We start from the raw sequence: 17,098 nt of genomic DNA on the forward strand, positions 1-17,098 counted from the left end.
AGCAACACTCAGAGCTTTCCTACATCCCCTGCATGCAAGCATGTGTATACATGTTTGTATTTGCCCCACAACTAAACATCAGAAACCAACTATGCTCTTGGACAGTCAGGAATTTTGGTGAGGTACCAAATGGGGGTTTTAGCATAAAGACAAGTCAGGTAAGACACCAACTCTATATATGACCATAACTGCTGATTTATTGAAGCATAGTATCCATTTTTATGATCTGAAATAGTAGGAATATTCAAAGATATTTCTCAAATAAGGCAACAGAGTCAATGCCTTTAGCGAATGTGGACCACTTGTGTTTACGAGCAAAGTCAGCCCCCAGAGGTCCATTCTAAGCCAAGAAATACCCTGCTGTCGTGTGCACTTTAAATCACACAGGACAGCATCTGGGTCATGCGAGTTATGATGAATCAGGTCCATTAAGCCAATTGCCCTCATGAAATGCTGGTCTATTATTCATGCAAGCAGAGATGATTTTTGAGGATAAAGGGTGGTTAGTTAGTAGCAAGCTACAGTGACTTTTCTTTTAGGTGTATCAACTCGACTCGTACTCTAACTCCTCTCTTGTCTTTGACTTATGAGCATTTTTTACTTTTCATATGTGGTCATTCATACATGAGGACTGAAGTTAGACTCAAGTTAGACTTACTTAAAACAGCATCCTTCAATGTGAGTTTAAATAATATTACAGCAAACCCAGCAAAGATAGCTCGACATTTGCACTGAAAGTACATTTTATTGGTAAGATCTGTCGCAAACATGCAATACAGGTATTAGGTATTGTTATAGTAATAACATTATTATCATTGAATAAATATTAATGTAACAACAAGCTGTAGATTACTCATTTATGCTCTGCCTAACTTTGTTCGCATCCAGCTGATTGTTGTGTTCGTGACGTTCCAAAAGCATCTGTTGCCAAGAGAGAAGTTCTTTACATTTTTAATTTTTATTTATCAGCTGATATTTGAAAATTGACATACGACAGCTGATAATATCAGCCCTAATAATATCAGTCGAGCTGTAATAAACAAGTCAAATGTTATTTCCAAATTCCCAACAATCCATGAGACAGATGTAAAAAATGTAATTTAATTACAAAACTTTTTTTTTTATTAAATAAAAAAAATCTAATAATAAAAAACATTTCTGAAATATTGAAAAGCTGTGCCTGCAATTCCACCTGTATAAGTATAATGTAATTAGTGTTGGAAAGCTTAATCATAGACAAAAACCTGCTAGGGGGTGATACCTGTGGATGCAAAAAGACCTGTGATCCCATAGCCTATAAAGCTTTGTGGCTTAATTCTGCTGAGTTTGTGGGCTCACTCACACATTTAGCGTCACACTGAATACAAAACAAATTCGATTTTATAATAGAGTGTGGTTTTAAAGCCAGACCTGCCGCCTTCTCATTACATGTGGTTTCAAAATACTAAGATGGTGATGGCAAAAATCCTGCAGCCACCTCACAGTAGCTACAACCATCTTTTATACAGTCTGTGTGCTTGATCGTTTTTCACAGACAGTCATGTTTTATATACTGATTTTACAAAGATTTGTGTTGCTAAATCAAAATAGTTGAGTTGTTTTCATTTGATGGGTGATATGTCGAGCCACAGTATCTACTTCAAAAGTAATTACTTAAAGAAAAAAAAATCTCTTCATTGCATTGCCTGAAAATCAGTTATTTCTGTCACTCTTTCCTGCAAAATGCATACTGTCACACCTTGTTCAGTCTAGTGTGTCTACATAAAGACCATAAATAAGTAAAACACTGAAGAAGGCACACGCAGACAGACTTCAGGTCCTATCTGAGAGGTTCCAATCCATTTACCATAGCCCTACAGTGCCTAAAATAAGCAACTAAATCTACCGAAGGCATTACGTTTGATGGCAACTGTACACGCAATAGCTGCAAGATCTGAGAGTGCTTTGAATACTAGCAAAACTACATATGTGAACATGAACTTGAAATTAAATAAACTTAGTTAATCTAAATAAATCAAGGAGTGAAGTAGCTTGCACTGATAAACATTTACCACATTCAGTAACTCTGGCATTAATGCACAAAATGTCATCATCATAATACAAACTGTTCAGCTGCTTAGCGTTTAAGATGTCGTTTTCTGCACTGCAACTGCACAGCCATTCTAACTTCAGTAGTGAGGGTGGCATAGATAAATATGCACCCATTAATCGAGTTTAATTTGGCTTTATGTGAGCAATCCAGCTCGTTTTGATGTTGTTGACAGCAAAAGTCCATTTAAAGACACGTTTAAAGAAACCAGGCAAATAGATCAGTCTGCAGTGCACAGACAGCAGCAATGAAGCTGCCTGGTCTTCTGCAACTGCCACCTCCACACCACCACCAACAGCCCACTAATCTGTGCCAATCAGATGACGCTAAACAACCATTTGTTGTTGAATTGGGCACCGGTACACGCCCCCTCCTCATTTCAACAGCCACTGCAGACCCTAGCAAAATGCTGGCAATGTAGCAAATGCAGGCACAGCAGTGAGGGTGACAGAAATAGCAGAGTGGTGAATAATAGAGAAAAAGAACTGTGGTGTAATTAACATGGTGGCTGGGGGCTGATAGAGGGGCTGTACAGAGATAAAGAAAGGCACTGAAGAGAGGGTGCTGTGAAAGAGGATGTAGGAGAGATATGAAGAGAAAAGATGAGAAATTAAAAGAATAAAAAGAGCGAAGAGAAAAGTTTTGGAAGCCAAAAGCAGAGAAGCAACTGTAAGAAACAGGGTAGGTTAGAGAGGAAAACAAACTATGTCTCTGTCATCTAATCTAAAAAAGTAAATAAAAACACTGGTAATTGGCAGAACTGTCATATTCAAATGATGTGGCTTGATTGAGCAACAAAATCAACAACTATAAAAATATTAAAAGCTTTCATGCGTAGTTCCAAAGAAAATCCCAGCTGCTGCTTAATAACAAGACAATCCAACATATCAGAGAACTGTGGTACACAATAGCTGCGAAACTGAGGGAGACAGAAAAGGACAGAAGCGGAAATGTAGATAATTACACGTTTCCCAGCAGCAAGTACAACTCAACATGGTCTCGCTTGCTCTGGTTCAATTCTGCAAAGCAAGAGGATCGTTTAACTGGTGACAAGTCGTGCATTTGGATATGAAACAAGCCTACTGAGTAAATTAGGACGTCTTGTTTTCTACTGCCTCACAGCACAGGTGACTTATTTAAAAAAAAAAAAAAAAACTGAGAGAAAGCCATGGATTGCAGCCATCAGAAACGAGCTGCAGATTTCCAAAATGGCGCAGCTCTGCGTGGGCAACAGTGAGCTAGAACAGCACTGCAGTAAGAGAGGAGTGAGTAGGACTGAGAACGAAAGCAGCTCGCTCTTCAGTACTTGTTATATGTGGTAAACATGCAAGCCGAAAGAGAAGGATAGACAGAAACGCAGATAGCAGGTGAGAAATGGCAGGCATGAAAATACATATACCAGCAAATATGAATGAAGACAAAAATATTCAAATTCACATCAAAATTCTCAATCTTAAAGCAAAAGCTTTAAAAAGCTCGTACTTCTCCAACAGGGACTGGAACTGTTCAAAGTGATCATCAATAGCTTACCAATTAAGATGATTAATTATGGTGCAGCTTCAACAACCTGAATATAGCAACAGTTGCGAGGATTTTTAAGACTTTAACACAGACTGCATTTTTCTCACCCAAAATCTTTGGGTAAACCTCCAAAATGCCTATTTTGTGTTGGAGAAACAACCATTAAATAAAGCAGCAGACTGGGTCTGTTGTGCACCAAATGTGCTATTATATGCCAACTGCAACTAGGATAAAATGCCACTTTACCCATGTTCAGGTTTATTAGACTTTACACAAACAACCTAGTGTGGGTGAAAAACAGCATTTTGAAAATTAAGACAGTCAAAGCACATGCAGTCTAAAACTCACAATGGGAGAGCCAACAGCAGTGGTTAATGAAATTTAAATGGAAAATTGCATTGGAAGACAACCAATTAACAGGAAAGAGAGGCTAAACATGATATCTTTGTTGTAATAACTTGGCATCAGTAAGAATTTATTAGCTTGCTGTAACAATAGCGGGAAGCTTTTAGTCTTACTGCATGAAAATCCGAGAGCATGCAACATCAAAGCTACGAGTTACAAAAACTGGTGGAGGAATAGCCTAGAACAACTTCAGATAGGGTTATCATGTTTTCCTTCTTGCGATTTATCTTTTTAAGAGAAATTATATACATTTTCAACAAAGCCTACGCATAGACATAGGCATACACTTTTCCAAAACACCATATAATACCACAAGACCTCAGCTTCTCCATGGACACAGTCATACTCTTTCTTACAAGCCAGTTTTTCAGACACAATCAAAATTTAAGTATAATTTGATAACAGTATAAGTGCAGAGGACAAAGTCGGACTAATTTAGTCTAAGATTGTACAAATTACATTTGGCACCCAATATAATCTGTATAATCAAAGCCTTTTGATTCATTTATTCAGCAAAGTAGAAATGTGTGTTTGTACTCTACATAACAAATTTAATACTACATACTGTTGCTGAATGCTTACAAGTAACCAGTGATGGGAAACCCAAATATTCTTCTTTTTTTCTATTCATAAAGCTACTTTCAGCTGTTCCATTATTCACAAGGTTCTGTTATTCACAGCACTTTTTGATTTGGCTGTTTCTATGTCGGATGCCATTCCTGATAAATGAAAGAAATTTGGGTCTCCTCCAGATATTTGACCGTGGATCTTTTGCTTGTTAGGTGAATACCTAACCCACTACACCAAGGAGTAACTAAAGTTTTTACATTTATGTATTCACTTATTATAAAGACAAAATAAAAAGAGACTATAACTATGGTAGCACAACTTCTTAATTGTCACTACACACTTTGAAAAGTTCCTTTTAGATGTAGGTCTCGTTTGTGAGACTTTTAGGCTAGTCAAGAATGATCAGTCCTACAAAGAACAATATCAGTTAAAAAAAAGTTTTTAAAAAAGGGATTATACGGATAGCTGCTTCTGCCTTGTAATGAGATGGGGATAATGCAGAGTGCAATGAATATACAGTAAGGAAACCCTACTCCTTCCTGTTGCTTTCAGACCCAGGGCTATGCCAGCTTGTGCTTTTGCCAAGGAAGCAGTCTCATATTCCAACAGGAAACACATCTCAGCCTCTTCCTGCTTACCCAGAGGAAGCGGCAGGTCAGATGGGGAATGGATGAGACATTTATTCTCATGACTAAAGTCCAGAGTGTTAATTTCCAAGAAAAATATATATATAACCACATACAAACTATTGTATTAATAACAAAGTTGATTATGCTACCACATGTCTTCTGCTTTTGATAACACAAGTATTCTTCGATTCCAAATTTCCTTCATTTTAAATAAAAGAAGTTTAACTGTGTCTTCATTCTTCATCTACTCTGGCCTTTTAGTTTAGCTCTTATTTTAATGGCATTTGAAACAATATACATAAATATATATAAAAAAATTTTTTTTACCTAAATAAGTATGCATAACTAAATTTTTGCTTCTAGAAAGTACCACCTGATCATGTGTAGTCAGCCCAAACAAGCAATCCACCTATGTCAATAAATGAACTTAAATACGCTCACCGGCCACTTGTTAGGTACACGTGTTCAACTGCTCATTAAAACAAGTAACGAGCCAGTTGCATGGCAGAAATCCATGGCAATTCTCTGGGTGAAAATGCCTTGTTAATGACAGAGAACACAGGAGCCTTCGAGCTCATAGGACGGCAGCAGCAGCAGCTATAACCAGTCATTGCAACAAAAGTGCGCAGAAGAGCATCTCCAAACACACAACACGCTGAACCTTGAAGCAGATGGTTTAGAGCAGCAGATTGACGCTGGCTGCCCAGCTGCCAGACAAAAACATCAAACTGATGTTATAATTCACTTGGGCTCACTAAAATTGGACCAAAGAATAAAAAATTAAAACAAAAATAGGAAGAATGTCTCTCTATCTCAATTTCTGCTGCAGCATTTAGATTTTAGGGCTCAGACTCTAATGTGTATATACAAAAAAAAGCATGGCTCGCACATTTAGGTTCCCTTAATGCAAACCTAGCATTGTTTAAACACCAGAGTAGTATTGATGGTGACCACGTCCATAGGTCATCAAGGGATGCTTCCAGCGGGATAACACAGCATGTCAAAGCTCATAACAGATAACTATTTCGCAACTATGGGAAATTCTGAATCACCAGTTAACCTACACCCGTTAACTGGACGTCCTTTGATTGTGGGAGGAAGCCGGAGTACACCGAGATAACCCAGGACCTTCTTGCTGTGAGGCAACAGTGTTAACCACCGTCCCACTGCTTCCCAGTCAGACACAGGAAGCTTACAAAGCTCAGATCATTTCTAATTGGTTACTTGAACACAATGAATTCACTGTACTCAAGTGGTCACAGTCACCAGCTCGCAATCCAATAGGGCAGTGGTCTCCAACCTTTTTTGTGCCACGGACCAGTTTAATGTCAGACAATATTTTCACGGACCGCCCTTTAAGGTGTCGCAGATAAACAACATAAAGTGATACAACTAAGAAAGAAACTGTGGCATTTTGTAAATATAATAATAAATGTGACTTCACTGTGTAATTGTGTAACTTGACCAGTACCAGTCTGTGGCCCGGGGGTTGCAGACCGCTGCAATAGAGCACCTTTGGGGATGTGCTGTAGACACAGGTATTACCTTAATGATGCAATCCTCCCACTGCATTGAAAAAAAAGATGGAGATCTGGTGAACGTGGAAGTAACTTAATGTAAGTGAACTCACTGTCATGTCCCAGAAACCAGCCTGAGCTTACTTGAGATTTGTGACCAGGCATGGTGTCCTGCTGTAGCAGCCATTAGAAGATGTTACGCACACGTACACTCTCCAACAAAACTCAGAGGGGCTATGGTGTTTAAATGGTTCAAACTGTGCCAAAAAATATCCACTGCATCATTACACCACCACCCGCAGTCCAGATTGCTGAGATTCGATAGATCTGTGCTTTTATGTTGTTTACATCAAGTCTTATAGGCTACTTCTATTCTTTCATTGTACTTTTCTTCACTTATGAGCAGTTTTCAAAGACACGTACATTAGCACAAACATAGCTCCTTTCCCTTCTTTTAATGAGACATAACAGCCATTATTCTGATGCATTTTCAGTTGAGTCTTTACATGAAAACTCTTAAAACATTAAAGCACTCTTTGCAAACAGCAAATGACCAAAATATAAGTCCATGTTATCACAGACATATCATTATACGCAAGTTACTGGAGGCCCTTTTTAAATTTTATTTCACCAACACAAAACATGCTTTTACCATAAGAAAAATGGCTAAACGCACACTCAGTTAAACTGTAATTCACCACAAAGCTTGGCCAACATACCGGTCGTGTCCCTGTAATTAGCCACAACCGCTCTGTCAGTGGCTGCCATGTTACTTTTTATGCAAGTTACTGAACTTCACCTTTTAACCTTTTCTACGTCTCTTCATCTGCAGCTTGGACCACTGATGCTGCCTGAACGTTCCTATAGGCTACTTATGTACAGCCATTGACTACTTCCTTCAGCTTATGGCTAGCCATCTGTGCTACTTCTATTCAGTTGCTGTTTTAATTACTAATATTACACAGTAATTATATGGGGCGATCGTGGCTCAAGAGTTGGCAGTTCGAGCCCCGGCTCGGACAGTCTCGGTCGTTGTGTCCTTGGGCAAGACACTTCACCCGTTGCCTACTGGTGGTGGTCAGAGGGCCCGGCGGCGCCAGTGTCAGGCAGCCTCGCTTCTGTCAATGCGGCCCAGGGCGGCAGTGGCTACAATGTAGCTTGCCGTCACCAGTGCGTGAATGGGTGGATGACTGAAAGTGTAAAGCACTTTGGGGTCCTTAGGGACTAAGTCAAAGCGCTATACAAATACAGGCCATTTACAATTTACTAAAATATATATATATATATATATATATATATATATATATATATATATATATATATATATATATATATATATATATATATATATATATTTTTTATTTTTTTTTTTTTTTTTAATTAATTCACAATCATGAACATTGTGAGCTATCGCTGAATGATGCTAGTTCAAAGGCGGCTGATCAGTACAAATTAGGGATGCACCAATCAACTGTTGGTGCAATCCTTACTCAAAATACCTCAGTGGGGAATAAAAATGATTAATTTAGCAATGGTATTGGATCTGTACTTGGTATCAGCAGAAACCATTCTTTCCTATTCTGACATTTGGCTTAAACCTCAGCAGATCCTCTTGGCCGTGTCTATACGCCTAAAGTTTCTGCCATGTGATCAGATAGTTCCTTCAACAAGCAGCTGAACCAGTGTAACTAATAACGTGACCAGAGAGTGTTCACTTTTAAAAGCTGCCTCTTTTTGTCAGTGCCACAGTCATTAACGTAAGGTAGCAAAGGTGGTGGTGGACTGTGTAACAACTGATTCCCCAGGATTCAGCTATTTGCTATAATTGACACTGGACAGCAATGTCCCATGGTTACTCTGAAACCATTGTCAAAACCTACACACTTCTAAGATGCCCTGTGGCAGTAAAGAATAAATTGCAGCATTTGTACTGGGGCTGCTGCTGACAGGTAGGCAGAGGTTTTTGCCCAATTATAGGAGAAAAGGGATGAAGCAGGATAAGGCGGGCCACTAGAATAGACCTAATGAGGATGTGGTATGATTGCTGTGGGACTCATTCGTGCCCACAGCAGGCGTATTCGATTGGTACAGAATGGCCAGAATGAAGTGGCAGAGAGAGCGACAGAGATAGATATGGAGAGATAATAGAAGTGAGAAGGACTGATTCCTCACTCAATGTGAGAGTATGTGGGAGGAGATGAGATGCTGAGACTGAAAGTGGGAAAGAAATGGATGCTGAAAGTAAGTGAGTAAGTCAGTCCATCAAGTCAACTATGCTTTCACTCTCTCTTCTTTCCATCCATCCATCCATGGCTGCCTCCATCCTCCAATCATACATACAAACACTGCAAGCACAGGCGGTGCTGCTACAACCATCCAGAAAGATGTATGTCATCAAATCAGTTTAACTTCATGCAAAGATGTTCAAGGTTGTAAAACAACCACTGACATGTGTCAACACTATGGAACATTTGCCTGCGGCGGAACAAAACCTGGAAAACCTGGGCAAACAGGAAGTGAAGGAAGTGCATTTTCAAAAAGAGTTTATATCCATTCAGACAAGAAGTGTTTAAATAGAAACTTAGCAAACCACTGTATAGGAGTGACTATAGATGTAGCTACTATAGTAGACATGGATGCTTGGCCATGTAGGGCTAATACATCAATTCTGTTTGGTTACCATAAAAATGTGAGTGAAGTGCAGACTTTCAAATTGTAGCTCAAGGGTTTGTTTTGTTTTTTTTAATTTTGCCTTGACTGTTTAAGAGCTCTTAGCACAGAGGCTCATCTGAGGAAAAACTAGAAAAAAATGCGTATTCGTCTGACAAATCACAAATCTGGAGCCATTATTAGTTAACAAGGTTAATATTGATATTGAACTTTTGGACAGTTTATGAGTTTGCCCAAAAATGCATGATAATTTAGGCTGCTGCAAAAAGTAAAACTCCCCTCCCTCTTTAGGGACATATTACTATTTATGGCAATTAGCTTCAGTTACTGTGACTCATTGCCATCTAAACAGACAGTCACTGCATGGTACTGATTTCTTCTTATCACTAGACACACTCAAGTGCAACTTCTTCAACTAACTTCTTCAGCCTAAACTGACTAAGCAGAAAATAGATGTACATTTTTTGGCACCAACCACCCCCATTATATACTTCCTGTAACCACTGATGAGATTTGTGCAATAGAGAGGAAAATTTCTGGACTATTCTTCATACAAAACCTTTTGTATTGATAACCCCTCTTCAAGTTGGCATCTTGCTTGGCTGGGATATCAATCAGACCACAGGACTCAAGTTGTCCATTCCAGACAGTGATGTTGCCTCCACCCTACTTTGAATTAGTGCATTTTCTCCCTCCAAATGCAGATTTATGTATTTGTGTTTAACTCACATTACTCCACAGAGGAGATTTTCTCTTTGTTTATTTTTTACTTTAAACGTGCCACAACAAGGCATTTTTTGGAGTGTGGTGGTTTCCTTTATGGTGGTGTTTCATTAACACCATTCTTATTCAGTGTTTTTCCTTTAGTGAGGATGTGAGCAAAGATTATAGCAAGTTGTATAGATTTCTGCAGGTGTTTTGCTGTTACTCATGGGTTCTTTTTCACCTCTTTCAATATTGCACATTGTGCTTTTGGTGCGATCATTGTAAGACGCCTACTACCAGAAAGAGCAGCAACAGTCCAAAGTTTCCTGCATTTGAATATAATTTATCTTGTGGAATGATAAACATCAAAGGATTTTGTACGCTTTTTGAGTAAAATGCTTCTTCTAAAGGTCCTGTGAAGGTTGTTTTGATCGGGGCGTGGTTCACAGCAATCACTCATTCTTGAGGAAACCAGACCTTGTTAGTAATCAGACTTTGTATAACTTACTTATAGTGAGGGTCTCCCTCTACAATTCACACTTCTGAACCTCTCAATTGAAACACCCACTCCTAGAAGGTTTTGGTTTTGGTGAAGCTGTTAGCACAGAGGTTCACTTTGATTTTCCTGAACTTTAAATGATAACTCTGTGTGTTCACTAAAGCTCAAGATCGTGTTTGCATGTTATTAGTTTTTCCAGATTGTGTTAGTCTATAATTAAGATGGAAATTAAGATCAGACCACGTTTTAAAAGTAGTCAAAGAAATTATAATCACAGTGTAAGCCTGAAGACGCCATTTGCAATTTAGTGGTTTATTATTAGGAGTCTTATACACTCAGCTTTTCTTTATATTTGTTCTGCAAGAGAATACTCATGCAAATCTTATGAGAATTTTCCCAAATATTTCATGCAAATTTGTATTCGCTTCTTTTTTTAAGGCTCGTGGACTTCCAGGATTCTAAATTACAAGATAAACAGACTTTACCAACCACCTGTGTTACTTTTGAGTCCAAATAGATTTTCATTAAAATTCTTACGCGCATCATTTTTTTCCCCGATTTCTGTTTTATCTTTCTCTATCCCATTATATTAATTTCCTTCGCTCTTTATTATAATTTCCATTTCTCTTCCCTGGTGTTTTTCCCTTTCACCATATCTCATTCTTTTCTCCCCCTCATTCTTGTGTGACTGTAGTAGTGTCTGTGTGTCTGTGTGTGTGTGGGAGTAGAGGAGAGCAGCTATGCTGGCTGGGGGAGGAGGTGAGAGAGAAAGAAAAAGTAGCGAGAGAGGGATAGAAATACACAGAGAGGGAAGCAAAGCATTTACTGGAACAAAACATGCTGTTTCAAACTCATAGATAAGGGCCGCCTACTCGCTAGTTCTTATTTCAGAGCAGTTTACGCCTCATTTTTACAATCTATTCTATTTATTTATTTATTATGCATTTTTATTAGTAATATTATGAATACCTTAGACAACCAAGATATTATTTTCAGGCATTTTTTACTCAACTGAATTACTTTAGAGTTGCTAGACCTACCATCTGTCCAGTGTCCATAAAGTTTAACTCCATATTTCAAGTAGGTGGCAGGAGGAAGACTACATCTGAAAGCCAATTAGAAGTGAAGGACACACGGAAGAGTTTGATTGTTTCTAAGGATGCTAGTTTTTATATTATTGCTATTGTAACACATATAAACACTCTGGTACTTTGCCAGCCTGTTGCTAGAATCTTTATGGTAGCCACATATCTAATAAAACCAGCTCTTCTTATAAGAAGATCCAGCACAGAAACATTTACTTTGAGAAGTTCTGGGTTATTTTTGGCGATAAAAAGCAACACAAAAGAGCATTAACACTGATACCATCTGCATCAACATCTATGATGAATGTAACCCAACAGACCCTGAAAATCCAGCTGAGCAAGTTGGATACTCACTGTTGATCCCGGTATCTCGTCAACACCAGTGAAGTGCAGATGACACAGCCTGAAAGCTGTACAGAAAACCTAAAATAGAAGATGATAATTTGCGCATGAGGAATAGCGTACACAGTGAGGTCAAATAAAAATAACAGAAATGCAACACCTGTAGAGAAAAGAGTGCTTCTATGAAAGACGAGCTTAATGAGAGACCAATCAGGAAAATATTACAAATTCTTGACCCAAGTAGTAAATACCCATCTATGAATTTTGCATACTTAGACACCATTATCTACAATAATAACATACAATAGCAATATATATAAATATTAACATAAGTATTTGATTTTACAGGACTTACAGTGCCTCTTAGATTCACCACAACTGAACCTGTTAAATCACTGAAAAGCCAGAATTTAAGTTTGTTTTTTACCTCGTCCCCTACAGACTAGCTTTTACTTGAAAACCAAACCGCATTACTGATTAACCAATTAATAAATAAAGCAACAAATTAAAAATAATTAAATAAGAAGGTATAGCCCTTTTCAGTGACACACACACAAAAAAAATTGCTCAGCTCATTATATTCAGCTAAAAGCCTCTGGGAGAGAAAAATGAAAGCGCTAATTTAATGGAGTATCTCAAAATGCTTGTGGTAATTCCAGTTCAAGGACCATCACACACAAACTAACAAGACTGCAAAAATCATCAGGCCTGTAATGAAGGGCAAATCTTAATTGACACACAGTCTAATGAATGACATCCATTAGGATAGTTACAAAAATAATATGTGAGGTTTTGTGGCTTACTGAAATTCCAAAACAGGCTTCAAACAAAGATGCAAATTGTACAGTTGGGGATAAGGGCTCACAAGAGTACAGCATCCACTGTAATCACAGGGCAAACCAGTCATCTAGGAGTTGTTTTTAAACACACACATCCCAACTTGCACATATTTCATTTCCTCCCTATGGAGGCTGGCTGGATTTCCTGGAGAACTGATGCAGTTGCATCCGCCAACTCTGCACACTGCAGAAACGCTTGTTATAACTTCCATCTGTGTGGTCCTGGGAATTCATTTGATTTGATGTTAGCTGTGATGAGCGCTGATGAATACCAACTTTAACCATCTGTTTCCCAGCTTAAATAAAAAATTAGGTCAGACCTAAACTCATGGCACCAGGGTTTGAGAAGCTGACAAACTTGGTTACTTGGTTAATTGATAAGTGAAGGATCCCAGAAATGCACTGCCCCAAAAATTTACACTGCACTACTGAATAAAGGGATTCTTTATTTTTATTTTCCTCCCTCAGCTACAGTTAACCCAATTTACCTCACACTTGATATATAGCTGGGGTTGATGTCAGGCCTTCAGGGAGTAAATTGTGGCAAGTCTCACAACCTCACACCAAGTTTATCAATTATTATCATCCAAAAAAAAAAAAAACTGTCAGCAGTATCAGCCATCTCTTGCTTATTTTCTATTAAACATACATTAAATTACATTAAGTTAACTCTGTATTTTTCACCTGATTGTCTGGCCTCCACCTGCAGTGGCTCCTTGTCCTACAGTCTGAAGACCACTGCTCTAATTGCAGGAAACACTCGGCTTAAAGCAAAAAGCTAATGCAAGGCGAGTTTCTGTTTAATTGGCAGCGATCTGACCTGCTGTTCAGGCATTATGTGTTTACTAGAAACAACATATACATTCATAAAGTTTTTACTTATCCTTCTAGACACCAACTATCAAACGAGCCAATACTATGTGTATATTTTACACAAATTGCTGCTTAAAAGGGAAAAAAAAAAGACCTATCCCTATTTCTCTGCATGGGTCAAACACTAGAAAGGACTATATTTATATCTGATAGATTCATCAGTGTTACATCACTATATTGTGCAACTGTGCCACAGAAGTCAATCTGTGTGCTATCTTTAGTCACTATCAGCTGTTCCGCTTTTTTAATCACAGCAGTGGTTATGTTAAAGGAAGCATGCAATCCGCCCATTGCGAGCAGGCACGTGCTGACTGACACTGTAGTAACAGAACAGACTAAATTCCAAGAACACTTTACAGAACAGGATCTACTGGCTACCCTCAACTGCCACCATATTTTCAGTCTTGTGGAAGAGCTGGGAAGCAATTCAGTAGTTTAACCATTTTCCACAGGTTGCACCCTTTTAATCACTTACTGTCATTTCTAAGCCTAAACAGTAGTGCTAGTAGTACAGAAAGATGAACAGGGTTCAAAATCCAACACGTAATAATACGTATCCTTCGTGGCACTGCCTGTTTCCCCTTATGGTTAATTTTTGAGAACACTGTTGAAACGCATCAACCCATAAACATACAGGAGGCGGCAGGCAGAAAACCACATCAATCCACTTTCCCGTTCCCCATGTTTAAAGAAAACTTAATTGTTCTACTCCGATCCTCATCTCCAAACCTGGTTACAGTCTCCAAACTCTCTTCCATCCTCTGATGCAAAACAGTTTGGAGCAGCAGTCATCTTTATTGCCATCTCTCTATACCCCAGGCTATTAGTACAGACTGCTGACCTGGACCTTGGACCTCTCCATAGTCTGTTTCTGCAGGCTGGCATTCAGCCTAATGAGGCTTGCTAATGGTCCCCTCATGTCAGTCTGAGGAAAGCCTTCTACTCTATGCAAACTGGAACACATGTCCACACACTCACTCCTTCCAGCACTTTCCACAGTTGCCTAGTTGATAATAAAAAGCAAAGATGACCAATGTATGACTCAACTAAACGCCAAACCGCTGCCCATCATCGGTCATACTGTATCACACAAACTCTACTTATCTTTCCTTGCTTTATGACCTTTCTTTAGCCCCACTGCACAAGGCTTTTTAGGACTATCTGCACCTGGTCAATGCGATGTGGGGAATTTCAAACTCGGGAAGCACAGAAAGGAAAAGAAAATGCTTCCCATAACTTATCCATTATCAAAACAGCTGCTTTTTGTGCTGGTTTTCAGTCTGGGAAAAATTACACAGGACTCTGAGTAATGCTTAGAAAATGAATGGCAGGTTACACATTTCCACATTTAAAACATTAAGGGGAAATGAGATGTACAGCAACTAGACAACATTTTGCTGTGCCTGCCACTAAGTCCGATTGGCTTCACAAGGCCACACTTTCAGAGAAACTTGTCCATTAGCCACGCTCTGTTAACACTTGCTAGTTAATGATTATGAGCCCCGCTGAAACACATTTTAAAACATGTGGTCATTAACTATGGACACGCATGACACATGCGAGTTAAATAAAAAACACCAAAGAGTCCAGCATTGATAACTTTGTCCCAGAGCTGCTAAGAAAATTCAAAATATCATCTTTTACTCTTTGGAATGATGAGAGCTCCAAAAGCACCTGTAAAATCCATTAAGTTTATGCAGGCAAGTACAGTGAGCCGTAGCTAAGACCAATGCTTTGACAGACTGAAGACTGTCACGGCAGATAAAAGATGCTCTAAAAGCAGCTGAGTGCTGTGAGAGTGACAAGTTAGGTAGGAGAAATCAGAAGTGCTTTAAAAAAAAAAAGCAGCCAGACAGACTGGAGAAATGTCTGGGAGACATGAGTTTTAGAGAGCAGTAAAAAGAGGTGATTTGAAGCTAAAACAAGATTAAAAGGAAAGGTCCGGACTGGCAGACCAGTTCAAGGTCATGTCTTAAGCCAAAGCCACAAGCTACGCAAGATGCTTTGACCCCTGGTTCTAAGCAGTAGGCGTGCAGCAAATAAAAATATCAGTTTTTAGATGTAGCTGCAACTATTAAATACATTTCCACCCATCAGCTTTACATCAGCCTGGGATTTAAAGATTATGCCTGCCTATTTAAGTAAAGTATCAACGTCAAATTCAATCTGCAAAACATCTGAATTAAACTTTCAACAGCCAACTCTAGATTTCTGTAAGATAACGTATTCTTATTTTACCATAGAGGGAATCTGTTAGCTTTGGCTAGAAAACTTGAGGTTACTCTATTCCGTAACCCCTGTTCTCTGATAACATGAGTGAGGTGTCTCACTATGGGGAACGCTCTCTCAGCGTTGTCCTCAGAAGCCTCTATATCATTACTCCAGCCAGTATTGGCTGGCAGTCGTGACGCTTGCGTCAGGGAGGGGCCACCCTCCTCCCTATAAAAGGGTGTGACGCAGCGTCACCCGTCATTCAAGATAAGCTCACCTCTTCCTCGCTTCGTGCAAGGAGGGTGATCTGGTGAGACACCTCACTCATGTTATCAGAGAACAGGGGTTACGGAATAGAGTAACCTCAAGTTCTCTTTCAAACATTCGTTTCGGTGTCTCACTATGGGGATATGCAGACTCCCGTATTGCCAGATAAGCCCATCTGAACGACTGACTGCCAATTTAGGAGGTCTCGTGGGGACCCACACTTAACACAGTGTGGGCTAGAGACGGTGCAGTGACATCCAACCTGTAAAACCTTGCAAAGGTCAAAGGTGAAGCCCAGCTCGCAGCTGCACATATCTCTTCTATAGAGACACCCCTAAAAAGGGCCCAAGAGGTTGCCATCCCTCTGGTAGAATGAGCACGAAGTCCCTCCGGGGGGGGCAGACCCGTGCTGGAATAAGCCAATTGGATCGCCTCAACAATCCAGTGGGAAATGCGTTGTTTGCTAACGGGCTTGCCAAGATGTGGTTTAGCCCAGGAAACAAACAGCTGATCCGACCTCCTGAAAGCCTTCGTTCTCTCTATATAGGTACATAAAGCCCTAACTGGACAGAGAGCATGTAGGCGCTCCTGTTCAGGGGAGGAGAAAGGAGGAGGGCAAAAAGCTTCCAGCTCCAATGGGGTGCACTGGAGATAAGGATTTTTGGGCACAAAGGCCGGATTTGGCCTGAGTGTGACTCTAGAGTTATCCCGTGTGAATCGGGTGCACTCTTTGTGTATCGACAGCGCATGAATATCACTGACACGCTTCGCAGATGCGAGAGCCAGGAGCAATGCAGTCTTCAAAGACAGGATTTTTATTTCCACCTGGTTTAGTGGTTCAAATGGTGGCTGTGAAACTGCCCCCAGCACCAGGGA

General features: G+C 39.5%; 1 protein-coding gene across 4 annotated transcripts in view; it reads right to left on the reverse strand.

Moving 5' to 3' along the window:
* sipa1l1 (signal-induced proliferation-associated 1 like 1) overlaps positions 1–17,098 on the reverse strand; it is a 95,323-nt gene that overhangs the window by 46,271 nt on the left and 31,954 nt on the right. For 2 of the 4 annotated variants that reach the window (XM_087851849.1, XM_087851846.1), the window contains exon 2: positions 12,045–12,113. The exons of 1 other annotated variant lie outside the window; for it this stretch is intronic. The gene's annotated coding sequence lies outside the window, so the exon portion shown is untranslated. Of the gene's footprint in view, positions 1–11,645; positions 11,711–12,044; positions 12,114–17,098 lie in introns of all 4 variants that reach the window. One more of the 4 variants, XM_087851847.1, reaches the window with a different exon arrangement.

The sequence above is a fragment of the Neolamprologus brichardi genome, chromosome 15 (assembly GCF_056152115.1).
Source record: "Neolamprologus brichardi isolate AB-2024 chromosome 15, ASM5615211v1, whole genome shotgun sequence".
In the NCBI taxonomy this organism is placed as follows: Eukaryota; Metazoa; Chordata; class Actinopteri; order Cichliformes; family Cichlidae; genus Neolamprologus; species Neolamprologus brichardi.